General features: G+C 39.3%; 1 non-coding gene across 1 annotated transcript; it reads left to right on the forward strand.

The window, feature by feature from the left end:
* Positions 1-241: 241 nt before the first annotated feature.
* LOC148548732 (small nucleolar RNA R71) lies at positions 242-347 on the forward strand. Its single transcript, XR_015898794.1, has one exon. It is a non-coding gene; the product is annotated as a small nucleolar RNA R71 (small nucleolar RNA).
* Positions 348-7,556: the final 7,209 nt, after the last annotated feature.

A 7,556-nucleotide genomic window follows, 5' to 3' on the forward strand; every position in this document is an offset into this window, starting at 1 on the left:
TTGAGACTTGATTTTTATCCATATGCTTTATTAGAGCTGCTAGTTGAGCTGTAATCACCTTGTTTTGAGCCAGCAGAGCATCCATAGAAGTACTCATTATTAGCCACAGTTTCTATGATGTCTATGGCCTCTTCAATGTTTTTCTTCTTATTGAGTGAGCCTCCTGAAGAGTGATCTAAAGCCTTCTTTGATTCTTGTGATAACCCTTCATAGAAGATGTGCAATTGTACCCATTCATTGAACATGTTTGGAGGGCATTTTCTTGTCAACTCTTTGTATCTCTCCCATGCCTCATAGAGAGTTTCTCCATCTTGTTGTCTAAAAGTTTACACCTCAGCTCTCAATCTATTAACTCTTTAAGGGGGGTAGAATCTTGCCAAGAACTGGTTCACTACTTCTTCCCAAGTTGTCAAACTCTCCTTAGGAAATTATTCTAACCACTTTGATCCCTTATCCCTGAGATAAAAGGGAAACAATGGTAGATTATAGGTATTCGGGTGGACACAATTAGCCTTCACTGTATCACAGATCCTCAAGAATGTGGTTAAATGTTGGTTGGGATCTTCCTGTGCACTTCCTCCAAATGAGCAATTGTTTTGAAAAAGGGTGATGAGTTGAGGCTTTAACTCGATGTTATTAGCATGAATGGTTGGTTTAAGAATGCTGCTTCCACAATTTCCTGCCCATCATGGTTACCAGCACCTTCTCCAACATGATTATGTATTTCCTCCTCCATAGTGACGTCTAGATCTTCCTCAACTACTTCCTCTCCAACTATTCTTTACCTCTTGCTTCCCTCCTTAGTCTAAGGAAGGTCCTCTCTAGTTCACTATCAAAAGAGGATGAAGTTTCTCCTCTTCTACCTGTCATACATTCAGCAACAAACAAGCAAAAGACAAGTGAAGGAATCACTCTTGTTAAGACTTATGGTTAGATTGATTGGTGCAATTGATCAAACAGTTAGTGGATTAGTATGCTAAAATGGAAATATGTACACTGAACAACGAAAATTCAAATGTTAAAGGAAAAGAAGAAAATAAGAAACTGAAATTAAAGGAATTAGCAAGGTAAATAAAATTGCTTAATCTAACTACCCATCAATTTAGTCATTGTCAATTTCAAACCAATCCCCAGCAACGGCGCCATAAAACTCGATGACCGAAATTCACCCACTATATAATGAATCCGTTTCTTAGAAAGCGCACCAAAGTATCGTCAAGTAATAACCCACTAGGAGTGAGGTCGAATCCCACAAAGATTGGTAGATTGAGCATCTTTAATCAATGGGTGAATTAGTCAAGCTAAGCAATAGAGATTGTTTAGTGCAGAATTCTAAATTAACAGAAATGTAAATAACTTAAAAGTAAAATAAAGCAATAAAGTGCAGAAGAGTAAATGACAAGAATGTAAAGTGTTGGAACATAAATGACTGAATAGTAAATGGGGAATGGGTAATGACAGAAATTAAAGAAAACTATAAAGAATAGAGAAGATAAGAATAGGGGAAATTCATTGGGATTAGGAGATGTTGCTCTCTTTGGATTAAATCTAGATCATCTCATCTTCAATCATGCAACTCATTAACCTCTTGGCAATCATGATTGACTGAACCCCAATTCCTTGGGGATTCAATCTCTCAAATCTTGATAATCAGCCAATTCCTTGGTCTAATTACTCAAGAAGAGAGATAAGCTTGGTCCCTGATTATACCAAACATCCTCATAGATCCAATTAGTGGGTGAATTATATGTCACCATATCCAATCCCAAAACCCAGATCTACTCATGTGTGAGAAGGAATTTCAAGCATGGTTTCATGTTTTCTTTTCCAAGGTTCCCATGAAACCCATTTTACATTCAACCTCTTTCCCAAAATGATTGAACACTAGCATGAAGAACGAAATTCCTTCTAGAAAATCAAAGAGATAATGAAGAGAAGAAAAAAATCACTATCATTAATCTATCATGTACCAGAGAGCTCCCTCTCCCAATGAGAGGGAATTTAGCTACTCATAGCTTAGAGAAAAGTACAAGAGATGGAAGAGATGAAGTGAAGTCAAATCTAAAAACCCTAAACTAACTCTTCAATCTACCCAACCCCCTTTTTAGTACTTCTAGGGGGTATATATACTACTTCCTATCACTAGAATTAAAAAGTACAAAAGAGAAAATATAATTACAACTAATAAGGGAAAGGAAAAACTCAAAAAATGAACCATGTGCTTGGCGTGTGACTGGCGTTTGAGTGGTGTGCCACGCCTAGCTCCTCAGCTTGGCTTGGCCTGCCACGCCTGGCCAAGAGGCACGCCACCTTCACCCAGCTAACCTGGCGTGCCATGCCTTCAAGTCCAAGTGGCACGCCCAGGGTCTTTCCTTTGCTCAGCTAGCCTAGCGTGCCACGCCTTTGAGCTCAAGTGGCACGCCCAAGGGTCTTTCCTTTGCCCAGCTTCTCTGGAATCTTGAACTGGCGTGGCACGCCCGTGTCTGGCGTGCCACGCCCATTGTAAGCACTTTATCCTTGTTCTTTGGAAAACAATATTGGCGTGCCATGCCCAGTAGTTGGCATGCCACGCCCTTGATGGGGCTTCATTCTGCTTATCTGGAAATCAACACTGGCGTGCCACGCCCAGCCTAGCATGCCACGCCCGCTTGTGGTCATCAAAAAGTGCTATTTAGAAAGTGTAGTTGGCGTGCCACGCCTGGCCCTGGTGTGCCATGCCCATAGTAGATCTCCAATGATGCCTCTCTGGAAAACATAGTTGGTGTGCCACGCCTGGCCCTGGTGTGCCACGCCCATAGTAAAGCTTCAAGGGTCTTCTTCTGGAAAGTATAGTTGGCGTGCCACACCTGGCCCTGGCATGCCACGCCCTTTATAATTCTTTCTCTTTGCTTCTCTGGAATGGTCAACTGGCGTGCCACGCTCCTTTGTTGGCGTGCCACGCCCATTGAATTTGCTGGCGTTTGTACCAAGTGGCACGCCCAGCACACACGCCCAGCATATTTTTCTTGTTTCCTTCTTCTTTCATTGCTCTTTTCACCTGTAATTTAAACAAAACTCATTTCAAAGCAATATACCATGATATTCATCATTTAACTCATGAAATTACATTGATTGAATGAGATTACAATCTTTTTATGGCCCTTTTAGATAGGAGAAAGAGGTAGATGATGTAAGTCATCATGGAGCTTGCAAGATCATTAGAAACACCTCTCCCCAAGCTATCACCATCCATTCTTTCATTCAAGTGGGTAAAATTCTTATCCTTAAGCTTTACCTTCCTACTTGAATATGGTTTTCTTGAGACGGATGGTCAAGTTAAAGCTCTTTGTGGCTTTAAGAGTAAAAGGGAGACGGGAAGTGGTTGGAAACACAAATTTTGGTTCAATATGGTTGTATGCTCAAAGTTGAACTGCAAAGATTGGTGGAGATCTAGATTGAATGGGTCCTAGGAAGTTGTTTGGATGCCTCAGTGAGAATTTGGATTGCTTGCCACCCAGTTGGAACAATGAAGATCAACTTGAAGACGGGTGTAGAAACAAGATTTGGGATTCGGAAATATATGAGGATCAATTTTGGGAGCCCTTAGCTTGTGTAGAACTTCATCAAAGCTTGGAGCTATTAATTTTGAACTTTGGAGCTTATTGGAAGTCCAAGCATTGTTGGAAGTTTCAAGATGAGTTCAAGCACAAGCCACCATGACAAGGAGCTCATCAATTGTCCAACTTAAGGACAATAAATAAAAGTGCCCGGTGTCCCCTTAGTTGTTTTATTCTTCCTAGTTATTTTATTTATTGAGTTTGAATTTTATACTCCTTTTTGCTTATTAGTTATTTTATTTTCTTTATTTTATTTTTCTTTTATTTTTGTCTTCTTTTATATTTTATTTTATTTTCCTTTATGTTCTTTCTTCTTTGCTTGCCTGTTTACCAAATAGTGCGTTTAATTCTGTTTGGTGTTTTGTGCTAAGGAAAAATAATGGAGAGAGAGCACATGGGTTATTACTCACACCCAAGGAGTGATTCTTATTATTGTGGATGGAGGAACTACCCGAATTTTGGTTGGCAAAGTCAAAACCAAAGAAACTTCAATACTCCATGTTCCAACTATCAAGAACCACCATCTCCATATTCATACCAAGAACCACCACCTCTCTATCCATATCAAGAACCATCATCTTTCTACCAATATCAAGAGCCACCATCTCTCTATCCATACCAAGAACCATCATCTTTTTACTCTTATCAAGAACCATCATCTCCTTCTTATTCATATCAAGAGCCACCATCTCCTTATTCATATCAAGAACCATTAGCTCTTCAGCTTCTCATGAAAGAATTCATACATGATATGAAGATGAGTATAAAAATATAGAGAAATATGTGGGGTTGATTATCAAGCCTTAGGAAGAGGAACAAGCAAATTCCTTCCCAAGAGATACAATGCAAGATCCTATGGAAGAAAGTGAGAAAATTAATCAAAGGAGTTCATACTCCAATGAATTACAGAACACTCCAACCTCACACATGGAAGAAGAGGAAGATGCAAAAACAAAAGAGGCAGATGCACAAACAAAGGAGGATGATACACAAACAAAGGAGGAAGCCATGTACACTCCATGCTTGCACATTCCAATAATTTTGGAGGAAGCCATACAAGTCCCTATAATTCTATGCATGCAAGCTCCTGAGAAGAAAAATCTGAATGCACTGTCCACATTTGAATTGAAGTCTTCTCCCCCAACACTTGAATATTGCTTTCCTTGGTCCTAATGAAGCAGAGAGTGGCATAGAGGGTGAGTTTATTGAACAACCAATTCAAGAAGTTCTTGATGAAGGGTACACTCCAACCGTCACACAACACCCAAATTTTGAAATCAAAGAAGTGAAGGCAACCAAGAAAAGTTCTGAAAAGGGGATTGTGACCATGAAATAGAAGAAAATATCCATGAAAAAGAGAAGGTCAGCAAAAAACAATCCAACCTCTACCCTAACAAGCAAGGTGAATCAAGCTAACCACAATAAAAGAAAGCTTGTTAGGAGGAATTTTTTTCAGGGGGCACTAATTTTCACCTCTCCCCCCTTGGAGACATTTCTTTTAACCAACTGGAAGAAGAGGAAGAAAATTCAACAATCAAGTATTTGGCACCGTTGCCGGGGATTGACTGTGATTGACAACTATTAGTTGTTTGATTGCTTAGATTAGGCGTTTTAGCTTTAAATTTATTTAATTTTTGCATCTTAATTTTCGAATTCCTCCAGCTTTATTTTTCCTTTATTTCTAAAATTAAGTTTGGTGTTACCTAGTTAATTTTATTTTAATTTTTCTGTTTAATTTCCCTGAAAATTTCGAATTTTTCTAGCTTTCTTTTGATCATTATTTTTGAATTTTTCTTGCGTTAAGTTGTAGTATTTTTATTTTATTATTTTACATAGGTTACCTCACTGAGAATTTTCTACACTCTGACATATAGAGTCCCATCTTTTCTTGTCTTCTGTCTATTTATGAGCAGGAATAGGGACAAAGAACCTCTGTTAGACTTTGATGCTGAACCTAAAAGGACTTTGAGGCGGCGTTTGCAACACGCAAGACTTTACAAGGCTGCAGAGTCTACTATGGATCATAATAATACTGCTAATGCTAATATGGGAATGAGCAACCTAGAAGAGTGCTTGGCTCTTACACTGCTCCCAATGCAGACCTTTATGACAAGAGTATTGTGGTGCCTCCTATAGTTACAAACAATTTTAAACTGAAGCCTCAGCTTGTCACTCTTGTGCAACAAAATTTCCAGTATCATGGACTTTCTCAGGAAGACCCAAATCAATTTATTTCTGATTTCCTGTAGATTTGGGATACTGTGAAGACTAATAGAGTGAATCCTGAGGTATACAAACTCGTGCTCTTCCCATTTGCTGTGAGGGACAAAGCAAAGTTGTGGTTAGATTCTCAACCCAAGGAGAGTCTGGATACTTGGGATAAGGTGGTCACTGGATTCCTGACTAAATTTTTCCCACCTCAAAACTGACTAAGCTAAGGGTAGAGGTTCAGACTTTCAGATAGAAAGATGGTAAGACCCTTTATGAAGTTTGGGAGAGATTCAAGCTACTGACTAGGCAATGCCCTCCAAACATATTCTCTAGATGGACTCAGCTTGATATCTTTTATGAGGGCTTATGTGAAATGTCCAAGATGCGCTTAGATAATTCTGCAGGTGGTTCTTTGTACATGAAGAAGACACCAGAGGAGACTACTGAGCTTATTGAGTTAGTTGCTAACAACCAATACTTATATTCCTCTAATAGGAATCATGTGAACTCTGAGACCTCTCAGAAGAGAGGCATTTTGGAAGTGGAAGCTGGTGATGGTCTTCTTGCTCAGAATAAACTTTTGTCTCAGCAAATAAGTCTAATTACCCAACAATTGAGTGGAATGCAAGTTTTAGCTGTCAACACCCAGAATTCACCTCAAGAGGTCCCTTATAACATGACAGGTAATTTTATGCAAAATGAGAACTATGATTATGCTTAATCTTCTTCTGAATAGGTCAATCACATGGGGAGTGCTCCTAGACACCCCAACAATGATCCATACTCTAAGACCTACAATTAAGGGTGGAGAAATCACCCAAATTTTGGGTGGAGAAACCAACCTCAGAGATCTCAGAATTTCAACAATAATTCTCAAGGCGGGTTTCAGTAGAACAATCAATACAACCGTCAATTTCAGTCTCATCAACAATAACCACCTCAGCAGGCAAATTCTCAGCCCCAACAGAATTCTAACTGGGAGACAATAATGAATAGTTTTATGCAGGAAACCAGAGCTTCTATTAGAAACTTGGAGGTATAAATGGGGCAATTGAGCAAGAAAATACCTGAGAGGTCTTTAAGTACATTTCCTGGTGATACAGTGGTGAACCCAAGAGAGGATTGCAAGGCTATTCAATTGAGAAGTGGTAAAGTAGTTGGTTCTGAGACCAAGGTCAATGAGGAGCTAGTTGAAAAAGAAGCTCCAGAGGAGAAGAATGAAGAAGTAGAGCACGCCCCTCCAAAGCATGCAGACAACCCATTCTTAGACTCTCTTGACACTTATCCTACATTGCCCAAGGCTCCTGAGTACAAGCAAAAATACCATACCCTCAAAGGCTTCAGAAGGCTTCCATGGACAAGTAATTTTCTAGATTTTTAGAAGTCTTCAAGAAGCTACAAATCAACATTCTTTTTGCAGAGGCTCTTGAGCAGATTCCTCTCCATGCTAAATTTATGAAAGAATTATTGACTAACAAGAGGAATTGGAAGGAATAAGAAACAGTGGTATTAACCAAGGAATGCAGTGCTATTATTCAACATAACCTTCTTGAGAAGATGCAAGATTCAGGGAGCTTTGTAATTCCTTGCACCATTGGAGATGTCACCATTCAGAGAGCTTTATGTGATCTTGGAGCTAGCATCAATCTCATGCCACTTTCAGTGATGAAAAAGCTCCAAATTGAGGAGGTAAAACCCAAGCGTATTTCTCTTCAACTTGCTGATCTTTCTATTAAATTTCCTGTGGGT

Source organism: Arachis ipaensis, chromosome B8 (genome assembly GCF_059453495.1).
Source record: "Arachis ipaensis isolate K30076 ecotype BB chromosome B8, ASM5945349v1, whole genome shotgun sequence".
Taxonomy (NCBI): Eukaryota; Viridiplantae; Streptophyta; class Magnoliopsida; order Fabales; family Fabaceae; genus Arachis; species Arachis ipaensis.